At 46.9% G+C, this 17,304-nt stretch overlaps 1 long non-coding RNA gene across 1 annotated transcript; it reads right to left on the bottom strand.

Annotated features, from left to right (window-relative positions):
* Positions 1-1,007: 1,007 nt before the first annotated feature.
* Positions 1,008-15,544, bottom strand: LOC306917711. The gene is made up of 5 exons (XR_013789228.1): positions 15,334-15,544; positions 12,283-12,427; positions 4,843-4,941; positions 4,260-4,466; positions 1,008-2,795 (listed from the first exon to the last, which is right to left on the bottom strand). It is a non-coding gene; the product is annotated as an uncharacterized lncRNA (long non-coding RNA).
* Positions 15,545-17,304: the final 1,760 nt, after the last annotated feature.

Genomic DNA, 17,304 nt, shown 5'->3' with positions numbered 1-17,304 from the left:
CAATACATAATAACCCAATGTGACATGTTTTTATTATATTATATAGTATTATATTTTTGACAGTTGCTTTGGCAATGTTAATATTTTTCTCATGCCTTAGAATTTAATCACTTGCGTCGCCTTGCAACTACAACCACGTGCCGACGTGTGACGGGACATATCACACCAGTGAAAAACCCATGTTTCTATGTCAGTGGTTCTCAACCTTTCCATGTCAAGGACCCCTGGAATTATCTGTATTTGGCCACAGACCCCAATCTGAAAATATGTTGTTCAAGGGACCTCCCAGAAGCAAAGATTTGAGTTAAAAACGCTCTGAAAGAATATATATTCAAAGATTTGCGCCACATTTTCACGATTTAAAGAAAATAGCAGATCTACAAGCTCGTAGTGTGGCACTTGGTGCTGCGCTATGAGCTTGTAGATCTGCTATTTTTCAATAGCCAAAGCATAATGCTTAAAACACCAAAAGGGGTTCCAGTTCAGAATGGGCTTGGCCAATAAGATGGCGAATGTTCGATGCTAATAGGTAGCTAGTAGCCAAAAACCTCTGCGCGTTCCCGTATCATGGAGGAATAACTTCAAGGAGGCGCCTCCTAGCGGACAGGGGTTTTCCCAAATCCCTCAAATCACTGAATATAGCTTTAAATGACGATGATAGTTAAATAGAATCGTAACTGTGATGCATATGTGGCTTTGTTATGGTCCAAAGGTACATTATAAGATGTAGCGGACACCCCTGATCTACACAAACCCAGCAGCTTGTGAGCACTTTACTGCACCATCATATACTGCATATCAATGAACATAATTATTGCATGAATGTTAATGCATATGACTTGTTAAATACTGACAAATGTGGACACACACTGATGCTCATATTGTACTACCAGTAACCTATGAGCTGGAGGGAATAATGCAAGATAAAATAAAAATGAAATTCCATCATGTTGAATAGAAAATAACATCCATGATACACAAGATAGAAATTAAACTCCATCACAAGAAACTATTAATGGGTATTTTATTCTGTCATGTTGATATTGTCAGAATACACATGTAATTCCTCTGCTTTTGCATAAATCATCCTGGATTAGACTGACTGATCATTATGTCTTAAACTAAAGGCTTTTAGCCTGTATGAGTCTTCATGTGTGTTCTTAGATTAACCGCCTGAGTAAAGCATGTACCACAAACTGTACAAGAGAATGGCTTTTCACCTGTATGAATCCTCATGTGTTTTTTTAGATCACTAGTGTTAACACAGCCTTTACCACATTCTGTACAAGAGAATGGCCTTTCACCTGTATGAATCATCATGTGTGTTTTTAGACTAGCCGCCTGATTAAAGCATGTACCACATTCTGTACAAGAGAATGGCTTTTCACCTGTATGAATCCTCATGTGTCTTTTTAGATGACCCACCTGAGTAAAGCCTTTACCACATACTGTACAAGAAAATGGCTTTTGACCTGTATGAATCCTCATGTGTTTTTTTAGACTACCCGCCTGAGTAAAGCCTGTACCACAAACTGTACAAGAGAATGGCTTTTCACCTGTATGAATCCTCATGTGTTTTTTTAGATCACTAGTGTTAACACAGCCTTTACCACATTCTGTACAAGAGAATGGCTTTTCACCTGTATGAATCATCATGTGTGTTTTTAGATTACTTGTGTTAAGACAGCCTTTACCACATACTGTACAAGAGAATGGCTTTTCACCTGTATGAATCATCATGTGTGTTTTTAGATTACTTGTGTTAAGACAGCCTTTACCACATACTGTACAAGAGAATGGCTTTTCACCTGTATGAATCATCATGTGTGTTTTTAGATTACTCACCTGAGTAAAGCCTTTACCACAAACTGTACAAGAAAATGGCTTTTCGCCTGTATGAATCCTCATGTGTCTTTTTAGATGACCCACCTGAGTAAAGCCTTTACCACATACTGTACAAGAAAATGGCTTTTGACCTGTATGAATCCTCATGTGTTTTTTTAGACTACCCGCCTGAGTAAAGCCTGTACCACAAACTGTACAAGAGAATGGCCTTTCACCTGTATGAATCCTCATGTGTGTTTTTAGATTATGTGTGTCAACACAGCCTTTACCACATACTGTACACGAGAATGGCCTTTCACGCCTTTCACCTGTATGAATCATCATGTGTTTTTTTAGACTACCCGTCTGAGTAAAGCCTGTCCCACAAACTGTACAAGAGAATGGCTTTTCGCCTGTATGAATCCTCATGTGTGTTTTTAAAGTCCACTTTAGATTAAACATTTTTCCACATTCTGTACAATTAAAACTTTTCTTCCCTGTGTGACTCCTCATGGAGTCCGTTTGTTTCGATGATTTCAGGTCCTGGGACAGTTTGCGCTGTCCTCCCACATTTTGTGTGTTTTGTGATTGCAGTGTGTTTAAAGCCGAGTGATCTCCCCTAGTCTCCTCCCACTCATCACTGTCTTCAGTGTCACATTCAGAACAGTGTGAAGAGAGGAGCTGGTTGTCAATGGTTGATTGTGATGTTCCACAGTCCTCTACATCAGCTTGTGTTTTTATGTGTACAGTTGAGGTGCCGGCTACAGGCTCTGTCTCTCTGTTTTCATCATCTTCTGCACTTTTCACTGCTAGTAATATCAACACTGCTCCACCAGCCTCTTCTGGTCTTTGAAGTAAGTCCTCTTGTTCCTCTTTCATCTCTGGAGCTTGTGGTTCCTCCTGGACCAGACTGGAGCTCCTCTCCTCTTCATGTGGAACCTCTTCTTTACACACAGGAACGTGCAGAAAGTCTACAAAAAAACAAATACAATGTGTTATGACCCTTATGGTCTAGGAGCAAAGGCCCTGCAAAATATTCAAAAAGAAGGACAACCAGATTAGCTTGTAGAGTGGCTATTTTCGGTGTGGGACCCCGTGATATGACAAAGGATATATTTGGCTTTACACTTCAGGCTTATTTTGTCTTATGGCAGCGTTGCTCGCTGAAAGTATCTGACCTACAAGCAAGCTCGCAGTGCATTGTGATGAGACACGCTGTGGACTTTCTTTCAGCAGAGTGACACTGTCGTCAGAACTTCTTCAGTACCGTCATGACGAGGTAAGGCAACAAAGGTGTAAGAACGAGACGCCATATTATCGATTGTAGCATATTTGTCATTTACACTTAAATGCCTCATTTTGAATGATGTTGATATGGCGCTGCACTAGTATAGCCTTTGTGTTATTGATATGTTTGTGGTCTGGCGGCTGGGGTTTTGTGAGGCGTGTTACCTTGCATGACTTGGATGTTTCCACAAACACTGCTTGCAAATTATGACTCATTAATTCACACCCGATTGCGTTCCTTTAAGTAGCCTACTACACCCGGGGTGAGCATGTTTTTTAGGGGCTTGCGTTCTTGTATTCTTGCGTTCTTGTTATCGAACCTCTCCTGCGTGCTCAGATCAGCCAACGCAGGGAAGCTGGAAGTACATTCACTATTAACTATTCACAAAATTGAACCATATAGCCTGCTATAGGCTACAGCTAAACGCAGCAACTCACTGTATATATTTATATATTATATTTTTTGTACTTGATTGGGTTTCGACTATAGTGCAATTAAAAAAGCCTCCTGTGGATAGGTGCTGAAAAATAGCACTCGTGCAATATACACTTTAAGCAATGCATCTGGTTCGTCCAATGTGATTGTGATGTCCATGTCAAATTAACGGACAGAACATAACAGCAATTCCTACATTGCAGCTACTTGCAATGTGTTGTGAGCTTGTGGATTGACTATTTCAGGCAACTGTTCCGCCCACAATATACTGTAGGTATACTAGGGTTCAAATGGTTAAACCTCAAATGAAGAAGCTGATTAAAAGCCAGTCAGAGATCTGTCATCTTACACAGTTCAGACTCACAGAGCCATTTCTAGACACCTCGTCTTCTACAGAGACACACCATGAAAATCTGTTTGAGACCTACTTACTGTAAAGAAAATCACATGGTGAACTTATATTGTCAAGTTTACTTTCTCATTGCATTTGTGCAAAATATGATGTTGCTTTTGTTTATGGTAATAAGAAAATAATCTTTCTAAATTAAATTTGAGAGATATTCCAATGATGGAGTTTCATATTGGCATATTATCAGTGTCCTGATATATTTTGCCATTGTTATTGTAGTGAAAATAACTTTAAATAAGACATTGTGGCAGCCCGACAGAACAGAAAATCGGAGGAGAAAAAGGAAGAGCACATGAAACTTACTGAGGTGTTGGTGGTCTTCAGGTTCCTGTTTAATAGAAATGTCTTCAGGTTCCTGTTTAATAGAAATGTCTTCAGGTTCCTGTTTAATAGAAATGTCTTCAGGTTCCTGTTTAATAGAAACGTCTTCAGGTTCCTGTTTAATAGAAACGTCCGTGGCTGAGTCTGGAGAGTTCATCTTCACCTGCAGTCTGGACTCCACACACTGGTCTGAAATGCAGCAAGTGAATAAGGAATTTAATAACCGGAGACCTAGTGGAGAATACTAATAACAATAATAATATTATTGTTATTAGTATTCTCCACTAGGTCTCCAGTAACCTCGCCTCACCAGGCTTTCCACCACCTCGGAGGAAAGCCTGGTCTCCGTTTCAAAAATCAGTATGATCCGGTCGGGAGCGGATGATATTGTTACATCATGTAAAGTCAGGAACAATCAAACGGAACTTCCTTTTCCCTCAAACCGGAAGAATAACAATAAAAAAAATCGGTTTGAGGGAAAAGGAAGTTGTCGTTGTTCGGTTGCAGCAACAGCTGTTGTTATGTGACAATGAACACCTTGAAGCTGGAAAAGAGAGAGACTTACTGAGGTCTGGCTGCTCTTCAGGTTCCTCCTGTTTCACTGAAACAGGTCTGGCTGGGTCTGGAGAATTCATCTGAGCCTGCTGTCTGGACTTCTCTGAGTCTGGAAAGAAACCATTGAAATCCCAGAGGAGTTTAGGATTAACTAAAACCAGAAACTGCTCTGAGCTTAATAATAATAACATAATTTATTTTTGTCGTGGATGTACGTAATGTATATTTATAAATCTGATCCGGTTCATTTCCGCAGGGGCGTAACTAGCGTGACGCAGACAAAGCAACTGCGTTGGGGCTCAGTAGCAAGGGGGGCGACACACGGCCGCCCAACCGTGCTGTCGGTAAAATAAAATTATAAATACTGTGGAGTCTCACGGGGAGACCGCCAGCCAGGTAAGAGCCACCGCAACAGAGAGAGACAGACAGCGACGGACGCGGCTGGGCGCGGTGATTGACGCTCGTTATGTCCCCAATCACGTCCTACGCCACCCCGACCTGTCACCGCTGAGAGGCGGGCCGGAAACCTTCAAATATGAGCGCCGCTCTCTCACTCCTGTTCTGTCCTCTCATCAAGCGGCACGGGCTAACGCTGGCGGTAAGTGAGAACCCGAACATTACTCTACACATTCCTGTCTAACACTAGACTGACAAGTAACCCTCTCTCTCTCGTCCACAACAGGCATATGCACGGGGCTTCGCATAAAGAGCGCCTCTCTAAGGCGCTGCGCTAGGAGCGCAAAGTACAAGGATATAGGATCTAAGGAAGAACAGGCAGCCAGCCAAGGAAAGGAGGAGCCAAAGGAGGCCACTCACTCACTTGCCTCCGACTGGAGCGAGAGTGACTGTCAGCCCCTATAGAGCACCCCCCTCCCCGAGCGGAGGTTTACCGTTATTTTCACTGAACTGAATTATCACACCGCTGAGGCGGTTTATCCCAGGCTCACTCTGTTGAGACGGTCCCCCTCCCCCGGACCCCCGAGGGAGAAGGAAAGAGGACCTAAAGACTGTTTGAGTTATTATCTGAACGTGACCTGTAGTGAGCGTTTGTTTTCCGTTATCCTTGAAAGCTGTAGAATTACCTGAACAAATAAAAACTTTAGGCCTAGAGCCCCCTTACACCCGCTCTCCTGTGTCTTGGTTTGTGACAGATGCTACAAGTGGTGGAGAATGTGGGTAGTGCATCTGATCCTCACCAATAACGCCAACATGATGGAACAGGCCCTGACAGCGCTGCTTAAAAGCCATGCAGAATTACAGAAAGCCATGGGCGAGTTCGTAGGGCGCTCACGCCAAGACGCAGAGGGCAGCCGGGCACCAGCGCATGTGTTAACCAAACTGTCCCACACAGATGATGTACAGGCCTATTTAGAGCTCTTCGAGCGTACCGCGGCCAGAGAGAAATGGCCAGTGATCGACTGGGGTTATATTATAGCGCCCTTCCTCACGGGAGAAGCACAACGAGTCTACACTAAACTAAAAGAAGCCATTTTAGCGATAGAGGGACACAGCCTGCCCGCCCGTGCCCAACGCTTCCATAACTGGAACTATCAGACCAACCAACCGCCCCGTCCACAGATAGCGGGTCTAATGCGCCTCGCCAACCGCTGGCTAACATCAGGAGGTGGACCCGCCGCTGTGGACCGAGTGGTCATAGACTATTGTACCCGTGCATTGCCGCCAGAAGCCCGTAGGTATATCGCTCAGAGAAGCCCAACCACTGTAGACGAGCTTGTAGATCTGCTCGAAAGCAACCATGCGTGCAACGAAATGATGAGAGGCACCCGCCCCGAGAGCAACAAGGGGGGGGGGGGGCGACGAACGCGGCGGCCGAGACAAGAAGAGGCCACCCGCCAACCAACAGGCCCCGTCCCGCTCCCGAAACCCCGGTCCGGAGCGCGGCGCCCGAGCACAGACCGAACGCCACTGCTATGTGTGTGGCAAATTGGACCACATTTCCTGGACCTGTCCCGACAGAGACCGCGACGTCTCTATGCCATCAGCCGGACCCCCCGACGAGGGTCGAGTCTGCCTACACAGCGGATCACCACGGACGGGACCCTCCCGCCTACCAGTCCGGGTCGACGGCACCGACACTCACGCCCTCTTGGACTCGGGCAGCGTGGTGTCCCTAGTGAGAGGCGACCTGGCCGGCGAACCGCTCGAGGACACCGTCCCGGTCACGTGCGTGCACGGCGACCTGCGTCGCTACCCGATGTGTAGACTCCGTGTCCAGACCCCCCGAGGAGAAGCCTTCGTGGAAGCCGGCATCGTCCCGAACCTCCCGGTACCACTGCTGATTGGCTCCAAGAGCGTCCTCTTCCAGCGATACTGTGACACGAGTGGGACCGCGAGCCCGCGGCGCCGTAGGAGACGCCGCCGCCGACCCCCGAGTGACCCACGCAATGTCGCTTGCCCCGCCTTCCGCCCCGCCTCAGACGAGCCGAGGACGGACAGCAGCCCCGCGGAGGGCGCCGCTAACGAGAGCGAGGAACACGATGACGCGCCAATGCCCGCCCCGGGGGACGAGTCCGAAGATCCCTTTGCCGAGTTCCCCCGACCTGAACACGAACCACCACCCCGAGTCGGCGAGTTCGCCACCATGCAATGGGAAGACATCAATCTGGCCCAGGCGCGCCAGCAGATCAGCAGCATCGACGGTGAACCAGCAGAGGGGGTGAGTGAACCAATAAGTCTCCCTTATTTCTTGGTGAAGCGGGGTTTAATCTATAGAGCGGTGAAGGATAGAACGGGGGACGTCATCGAACAGCTCCTTGTCCCGAAGTCGTATATCTCTAGAGTGTTGCTCCTCGCCCATACCCACCAGCTAGGTGCCCATCTAGCCGTACAGAAAACGTATGATCGCATACTGGCACGTTTTTACTGGCCGGGCGTAAAGCGCGCTACCGAGGATTATTGCCGGAGCTGTCACGAGTGCCAGCTCAACGCTCCCCGCCCGGTACAACGGAACCCGTTGGTACCACTGCCCATAATAGACATTCCTTTCTCACGGCTAGCGATGGACATAGTAGGACCCCTGCCTAAGTCCGCACGCGGACACAGATACATCCTAGTGATACTAGACTACGCCACGCGATACCCAGAGGCCATCCCACTACGCACGGCCTCAGCCAAAGTCATAGCGCGTGAGCTTTTTATGTACTTCACCAGAGTGGGCGTCGCTACGGAGCTACTGTCGGATCAAGGTACTTGCTTTATGTCCCGTATACTCTCCTCCCTGTATAAATGGCTGAACATAAAGCGGATTCGCACCTCCGCCTATCACCCACAGACTGACGGCCTGGTGGAGCGTTTCAATCGCACATTGAAAAAGATGTTAAAGAAACTGGCCGAGGTAGACGGAAAGGACTGGGATCAGTTAATCCCGTACGTCCTCTTCGCCATCCGCGAGGTGCCGCAGGCCTCCACCGGGTTCTCCCCATTCGAGCTAGTGTACGGGAGAAGCCCCCGGGGGTTATTGGATATAGCCAAAGAAACATGGGAAAGCCAGCCATCCCCACACCGGAGCGTCATAGACCATGTAGAGCAGCTACAAGAACGCGCCCGAAAAATATGGCCACTAGTCCGAGAACACATGCAGAAAGCACAGCGAGACCAGTGTAAAGTCTACAATAGAGGGACCGTTAGAAGAGAGCTGCAGCCGGGGGAGAAGGTGTTAGTGTTGGTGCCTACGTCAGAGTGTAAATTCCTCGCCAAATGGCAAGGCCCCTTCGAGGTGATAGAGAAGATCGGGCCAGTGAACTACAAACTCAGCCAGCCTGGCAAAAGAAAGGGCCACCAGATCTACCATATTAACCTGTTGAAAAAATGGCACGCCGCCGCCGAGCTCCCAACGGCGCAGGCTCTGCTCTCTCTCTCTCTCCCGCAGGGACCGCCCCCAGTGCCGACCGGCGAGGAGCTCTCACCTCCTCAGCGGCAGGATCTCACTGAGCTCCTCCTGCGGAACGCTGACGTGTTCTCGGAGCTGCCGGGCCGCACGCACCTAGTCGAGCACGACATGCCGACGACCCCCGGTAAGATCGTGAGGCAACGACCCTACCGCATCCCCGAGTCCCGGAGGGTCGCCATAAAGGAAGAGGTAGCAATGATGTTAAAACTCGGAGTCATAGAGGAGTCCCACAGCCCGTGGTCGAGCCCGATTGTCCTGGTTCCCAAACCGGACGGCTCTATAAGGTTCTGTAATGACTTTCGTAAAGTGAACGAAATAACTGCCTTTGATGCTTATCCCATGGCTAGGATCGACGAGATGCTGGAACAGCTGGGGCCCGCCCGGTTCATGTCCACCCTGGACCTCACCAAGGGCTACTGGCAAATCCCCCTCGCCGCCTCCGCCAGGCCGAAGACAGCCTTCTCTACGCCAGAGGGACTATTCCAATACACCGTACTCCCGTTCGGCGTACATGGAGCGCCGGCCACGTTTCAAAGGCTGATGGACCGCGTCCTGAGACCACACCGAGACTACGCGTCAGCGTATCTGGACGACGTGGTCATCCACAGCGCCACCTGGCCGCAGCACCTGGTACACGTCGAGAGAGTATTGGAAGCGCTGAGGAGTGCTGGACTCACCGCTAATGCCAAGAAATGCCGCCTCGGCCTGGCGGAGACAAACTACTTGGGATACACGGTGGGACGAGGCTGTGTGAAGCCACAGACCAGGAAGGTGGAAAAAATCAGAGACTGGCCACAACCACGCACTAAAAAACAGGTGAAATCGTTTTTAGGCCTGATCTCCTACTACCAGAAATTTATTAAAAATTATTCTTCTGTTGCAGCCCCACTGTATGATCTGACGCGGCAGAGAAACCCCAACACTGTAAAATGGACCCCGGAAACACAGAACGCGTTTGAAGCTTTGAAATCGGTGTTATGTGAGGAGCCTGTGTTGGTCAGCCCTGATTTTAACAAACCCTTTACTCTCCACACAGACGCCTCCGGCACCGGCCTCGGCGCCGTGCTAGCCCAAGTCATTGACGGGGATGAACACCCCGTCACCTACGCCAGCAGAAAGCTGCTAAAGCACGAGCGTAATTACGCAACGGTGGAGAAGGAATGCCTCGCCATCCGATGGGCCATCCACCACCTCAGATATTATTTATGGGGCCGCGATTTCACATTGATCACAGATCACGCCCCGCTGAAATGGATGGCAACAAATAAAGACAGAAACGACCGAGTGACCAGGTGGTTCCTGGAACTCCAAAACTACCACTTCAAAGTGGAGCACCGCCCCGGTAAACAGATGGCACACGCCGATGCACTCTCAAGAATGTATGAGGAGGAAAGCCAGGTAGTTCCCCGCCCGAGCGTGAAACAAAGGGGGGGAGTGTGTGGAGTCTCACGGGGAGACCGCCAGCCAGGTAAGAGCCACCGCAACAGAGAGAGACAGACAGAGGGAGACAGAGAGCGACGGACGCGGCTGGGCGCGGTGATTGACGCTCGTTATGTCCCCAATCACGTCCTACGCCACCCCGACCTGTCACCGCTGAGAGGCGGGCCGGAAACCTTCAAATATGAGCGCCGCTCTCTCACTCCTGTTCTGTCCTCTCATCAAGCGGCACGGGCTAACGCTGGCGGTAAGTGAGAACCCGAACATTACTCTACACATTCCTGTCTAACACTAGACTGACAAGTAACCCTCTCTCTCTCGTCCACAACAGGCATATGCACGGGGCTTCGCATAAAGAGCGCCTCTCTAAGGCGCTGCGCTAGGAGCGCAAAGTACAAGGATATAGGATCTAAGGAAGAACAGGCAGCCAGCCAAGGAAAGGAGGAGCCAAAGGAGGCCACTCACTCACTTGCCTCCGACTGGAGCGAGAGTGACTGTCAGCCCCTATAGAGCACCCCCCTCCCCGAGCGGAGGTTTACCGTTATTTTCACTGAACTGAATTATCACACCGCTGAGGCGGTTTATCCCAGGCTCACTCTGTTGAGACGGTCCCCCTCCCCCGGACCCCCGAGGGAGAAGGAAAGAGGACCTAAAGACTGTTTGAGTTATTATCTGAACGTGACCTGTAGTGAGCGTTTGTTTTCCGTTATCCTTGAAAGCTGTAGAATTACCTGAACAAATAAAAACTTTAGGCCTAGAGCCCCCTTACACCCGCTCTCCTGTGTCTTGGTTTGGGACAGATGCTACAATACATACAGAGATGCAATAACAGTTGAGTTGACCAACGTTTGGCGGAGCCTGATGGTGGCTGCTGCTAGCACACAGCCACACACCATAGGCACACACGTGCCTCGCCTCCCAATTACAACAGCTCTGGTGGAGAATAACATGAAGTCAGAAGTGGCGAGTGTGCAGTGGGCTCTCCCGAGTCCAGACTGGATGCTGCTGCTCTGTTCACAAATCCAAACTACTGTACAGTGCCCCGCTGTTTATAAACCAAAACGCAGACCGCGCAAGGGAGGGTGGTGTCTGGTTAGGGCTGACCCAAAAAAATCGATTAATCGACATTCGATCGATACGCACGGGAGTCGATCATGAAATAATAAATCAAATAGCCTCCTCCGTCCTCACGTTTTAATTAACAAGGAGGTCAACAATTGCAGCTACAGTCATTGCCACCACGACCACTGTGGTGGAAAAATAATGTGCCACGTTATGCAAAGTTGGCACCTATATAGCGAAGAGGATTCTATCCATCCCTGATTCCCTGCCACTATACAACCCCTTCGGAGCGCATCTTCTCCAAAGTGGGATTTATTGTCTCTTTTCTGCACTAATATAAGTACGGTAACTAACTATAATATGCCTGGGTGCTGTGCGAACAGTGAATAATTATATAGTTTCTTACCTCGTGGCTCGTGCTGGTTTGAAGAAAGAAGAATTATAGGCCTAATCCAATAATTATAATCCAAGGTTTGTTTGTCTGGAGAATGGAGATCCAACACTATGTCATATTATTAAAGTAAGTAAACTTTAAGAGCTGGTCAGTGAGAAGCTGCTCCGCTCTGCTAATTGATCTGACCTATAAACATCCGATCGTTGTTTTATTTATTTTAAGCCTAATTCATTGTGCGTCACTGCTTGCCTTTTGTTTCGAAGCGTTGATCTTCAAAAGCGTGATCGAAGGTCAGCCCTATGTCTGGTGCTGACCAGCGTGCGTGGGGGCCTACTGATGTCTAGTTACGCTGCTGCATTTCCAGTTGTATCTGTCGCTTAGCAACCTAAAGCCATTGATACGTTGGCGAAGAGCGCCATCTATGGTAAACCACTGAAAAGAACATTGAATGTAAAGCACCGTCTTTGGCAGTTCCGCATAAATAAAAATAGCCGTTGTTGGCAGTCAATGTTTGTGCAGCAGCCACCCAAATGTAAAATAGACGTGGGCCGTGAGAGATTTCGGCAGATTGTCGCTATGGAAGCGATTAAATGTGCAATAGCTCATGGCTCACATGTTTAACTAGCTGTAAATAAAACGGTACATACCCATCCTGTACAACTTTACTACGGGTTGGAGCTTTGCATCAAACAGTCCATGTCGCTGGTCCATCTCCCGCTGTTCCTCTGACCGTGCTGAATATATTTTGGAGGCCATCTCTCCTGATGGCGTGAGATCTCCTCCTGTGGTGCTCTGTGGAAATCACCAACAGAAAATAATGTTTTAGTTCAATTAATCTGCACTATGAAAATAAGAAAGACAATGGTAAATAAAAGGCCACACATTCATTCGGCAAACTAAAGGCTCGCTTCTGCCTCAATTAAAATGGCTGCTTAGGGACAATATGATATTTTAAAGAACGTGCCCACTGGACCGAAAGTGAAAACATTGACCAAAAATAGCAAATCTACAAGCTCGGGTTAAGTTGTGACGTGTTGTGAGCTTGTAGATCGGCTATTTTAGGTTTGGGAGTCCATATATTAGGTTTGGTGGTCCAAGTATAAAGGGTTTAGTGGTTAAACTGAAGTGACATTGATACATTCCAAATATTAAAGTATTCTGCAGCACCACTGGACTTGTGTCACGGCACCACACTGGACTAGTCACTGTAGGTTCATAATTCATATTTTTCATTCAATACGTACACATGTTTCATTAAATAAAATAACCAATTGATCAGCCTCTAAGCTGCATCTGCGCATGCACGTGATGTCGTTAAAACATAGCAACTCTGCACACCCGTTGTTAAGTGAGTGGTGCAACTCTGTGTGGGGGTCCCCGGAAGTTCCTGGCCCCCAGGAAACCGGCCAGGGTGCCGGCCCGGTTCCGGCGAGCCGCCCTGCATCCAAAACGGTCGAGAAATGACAGTTACCATGTAAGGGGTCCCTGGGGGGTCCCCGGAACATCCAGACCCCCAGGAACTTACTGTAGCCGAGTGATACTCAAACTCTGGCCCGCGGGCCACTTCCGGCCCGCGGTGCAATTTTGACTGGCCCACCAATCCACTGTGCTTAATGTCCTGATTGTCACGTATCCAACACACTTTAAACTGAGCAAATTGGAGAGAGATAATGGCCAAAACGTCTTGGCCATTTCTTGGCCTTTCTCTAGAAAGACTGCTGTGTCGATACAGTAGCACCATGAAATATATGGGTTGACAAACACGCCTCTGTTTAACGTTGGGAGCGTTCGGAAATACCGCACCTGAGTGCGGCTGCGCAACATTGACACTTGGTTGTGAAAACCAACCAAAAGCTATTTTTGTGCTCTGACACAGCCAGCCAGGGACAGACCCAGGGACCCAGATAGCTGTCTAAAATCAACAGCACACCACTGTTTGCACTTTGAACCTCGTTGCTTTATAGCAAATATGCAAAGCCATGTTGACGTGCCATTCACAGGCATGTCCATTACGTGGCGCGACCCTCCCATAGACATGCAAATGCAACGCCTTTGTGTTCAAGGAGAGCCAGGGGGTGGGGTTCAGTGGGAGAAGGTGACTGGTGAAGGTATTTAATTTGATGCGTGCTCAGCCGTTTCGTACATTAGTACATCAGTACATTACCTCTTAAGGGCACTAATTACACCGCATGTACTGTTGAACGTCTGTTTTCTAGTGTACAAAGAGTAAAAAGTGGACACAAAACTACAATGACAACATCTCGCCTAAATAGTCTGTGTCTCCTAGCGTTTGAGAGAGATTTAACTGAAGGTCTGAATAATAATCGCCAATATATAATAATATAATTAAGTAACGCCAGCCAGCGGGTAAATTGAACCACCCCCTTTATCTAGAAAACTAGACTAGACTGTGTTGCCATGTGACCTTAAATCTAGTAAGCATCCATCATTTACACCTGGCTGTGAAGTTGGGAAGCACATGGGGAAAGTAGAAAACAATCTTTTGCACAAAAAACTGTTTTTTCTCGGTCAAAGTAAAATGTAGTTTGTTATACAAAGCAAACTGTACATAGGTCTAGAATGTAATATCATACACGTTGATGATTTGCCAATAGATAGAACCATGTGAATCATTTAGCAAATAAATTGTCTGAAGTAGCTTATTCTAGTCATTGTTTTCTAAAATGGTGGATGTGGGAAAAATGAACCAATGTCTGGGGGTAAATTGAGTCAATGGGAATCACTATTCATATATTAAGTCTTTGCTACTCAAATTATACTGAATGACCTTTAATTTGAATGTACATACTCATTTAAGAGAAGTTTGCAATATTGTATTAACAATATTGCAAATATAAGGTTCTGAATAACACACTATATTTAATTGTCTTAATATTGTTTAAATAATAAATAAACAAATAAGACTATTTGCAAAAGGGAGAACAGTTATATTATTATCGATAAGTGAATACATTATCTGTTCAAGTTTAAGCTTTTAACATTAAAATATCATGTGGTTCAACTTAACCCTCGACTTGGATCAACTTACCCCTTACCTGGGGCAAATTGAGCCACATGACCACTTTTTTTTAAAAAGGTCATATTTTCATGGCCCTTTGTCATAGATGCTTACTCATCATTTAAATTGATAGAAGACATCATGAAATATGGGTAGATCATTGGATTTTACTGCCATCTCATTTTGCCTTGCTTCCAGGACAACTTAAGCAAAAAGTAGTTCATCTTACCCCGTTCTCCCCTAACTAGTTTTGATTGATTGATTGAAAAATGTATTAACAGTTTGCAGAATTACAGTACATTTCAAGCACAAACTCAATACAAAGGCTGTTAACTGTGAGTGGACGACCCAATTAAGCATTACACTTGTTTCCAATAGGGTCCACCATGTTCAAATCATCAAAAACATTTAGAGACATACAAATAGACACTTCTATATAGACAAAGGACAGAACAGGAATTCATCATAAAGGAGGTAAAAAGGGAAAATAAACATATACAGTGAGGGAAAAAAAGGGGTGGGCGGTGGGGAGAAAGGAGAAAAGAATACCTGTTTTTTACTGGGGTAACTACTGGTTGTTTATGATCACATTTACAAGCAAGCAGAGAAATACGATTGATATTCCATCTTAGGAAGTCAAACAAAGACAAGCGAATGAAGCACAACGTGAATAGTTTACCTGCTGTGTTTCAGTGGTTGAGCTGCTAACAAACGTCCTCCTGCTGCTTAACGACCACACTGTTTTGAAACGACACGTTTTTACTTTTCTTTGTTTGTTAAAGTGTCAACAGCAGGTCCCCCACTTCCCGAAATGTAAAAGTGTGCATCAAAATGCCACCGCGCAGTCAACACACCGCCATGTTGTTTTCACAACTGCATTGTGGGTAACGGTGTTCTTCTTCTTCTTTCTTTGATTTCCGGCTGTGTGGACGCCGCGAGGCGTATTACAAAGGTATTACTGCTCTCTACAGGTTGGGAATATAATGTCTCCTTTGGCATCCTCAGTGAATCATTACAGTGCCCACCCGAACTTTCCCCTTACTGATATTTGTCTCCACCAGGCCGAAGGCATGGGGAGAGAGTATGTTTTGCACTCCGTCCGTCCGTGTGTCCGTCCGTGTGTCCGTCCGTCCGTCTGTGAACAGCTAATCTCTGGCACCGTTGGCTTGATCGCAGCCATACACTGCACACACACTCCCTGAAAGCCAGAGCTGAACCTCTGCCCCAAAGTTTTCACATTGGCCTGTTATAGCGCCACCAGGAGGCCGCTTTGTGCAAAACAAATGTTTTGACAGTACACCTACAGATTTTGTCCAAACATTACGCAAATTGGTACACAGTCTCTCTACAGCCATTCAACGAAACGGGTCTTTCAGATTTTTCAGACTCCATCCTGATTGGCTAAGATTGGCTTCCAAAGTTCGCAGGAGTGCTCCGTTTCAAACAAAATGCTGCAAATCATGAACACATGGTGTGATTTCCGTGGAATTTTGCACGCACATTTCCACTAGGTCGAGGAAGAAATGCCACTTGAATATTTTCAACTCAGCCTCATGGTGGCGCTATAACTGGCCAATTTGTGTTTTACCTATAACTGCACCGATCTGTGTAAAACCATGTATGCACACTCCCTAGAGGCCAAGGAAAAACCTTTGCCTGGAATTTTTCACATCTGCTCTTTATAGCGCCACCAGGAGGCCGACATATGTAAAACACATTTTCTAATATTACTCCTTCAGATTTTATCTAAATTTCACGCAAATCGGTACACATGCTCTCCCTCCATAGTCATGTGATTTGTTTGATTTCTCATAATTATCCATCCTGATTGGCTACGATTGGCTTCTAAAGTTTTCAGGAGTAGCCTGTTTTGTACCCGTTTTATACAAATCGCCACAACTCCTCAACGCAGCGTCCGATTGCGGTGAAACTGTGCATGCCTATTCCCACTACTAGGCTGAGGAAGAAATGCCACTTGACAGTTTTTAAATCAGCCTCATGGTGGCGCTACAACAGGCCAAGTCGCATCACACACACACACACACACACACACACACACACACACACACACACACACACACACACACACACACACACACACACACACAAATAAACATGTTTATATTACTCCTAAACATTTTGCCAAACATCACACACAATCCTATCCTCCTGGTGGAGACCTGTGCCCAGAAGGGCACTTTTTCTAGTTCGGTTCTATTTTTCAGCCGCATTTGGCTGAGTCAGGGTACACCCCTCTCTCAATGTGTTGTCCAGTTCTTCAGCACTTATGTCTTCCACATTCAAAAATATCTTTGCTGCTTCCAGCACCATCTTTATGTAACCCCTAGAGGGAGGCAGAGATTAAGTGACAGGGGTATTTAAAGCCTTCTGAGCAGGCAGGTAGCAGGTCCGAAAGCTGTGGGGCCTCACAACACTGCCGGTAGCGCGTATATAGGGCCCAATCCCAATTGCCTCCCTCAAGCCCTGAGCCCTGAACCCTCATTGACTTTAGTGACGTCAGCTGTAAGTGCTTGAGGGTGAGAGGTTGCAAGGGCGCCTCCAAATTGTTGTGAAAGAAATGGGACAGCACTTTGAAGATGAGTCCGCCATTCATGACACTTTGCATCACTTTATAAAAACTGTCCTTATT

Source organism: Electrona antarctica (genome assembly GCF_951216825.1).
Source record: "Electrona antarctica genome assembly, contig: SUPER_24_unloc_2, whole genome shotgun sequence".
NCBI classification, from domain to species: Eukaryota; Metazoa; Chordata; class Actinopteri; order Myctophiformes; family Myctophidae; genus Electrona; species Electrona antarctica.
The sequence above is the reverse complement of the archived record's forward strand: the minus strand, read 5'-3'. Positions and strand labels throughout refer to the sequence as shown.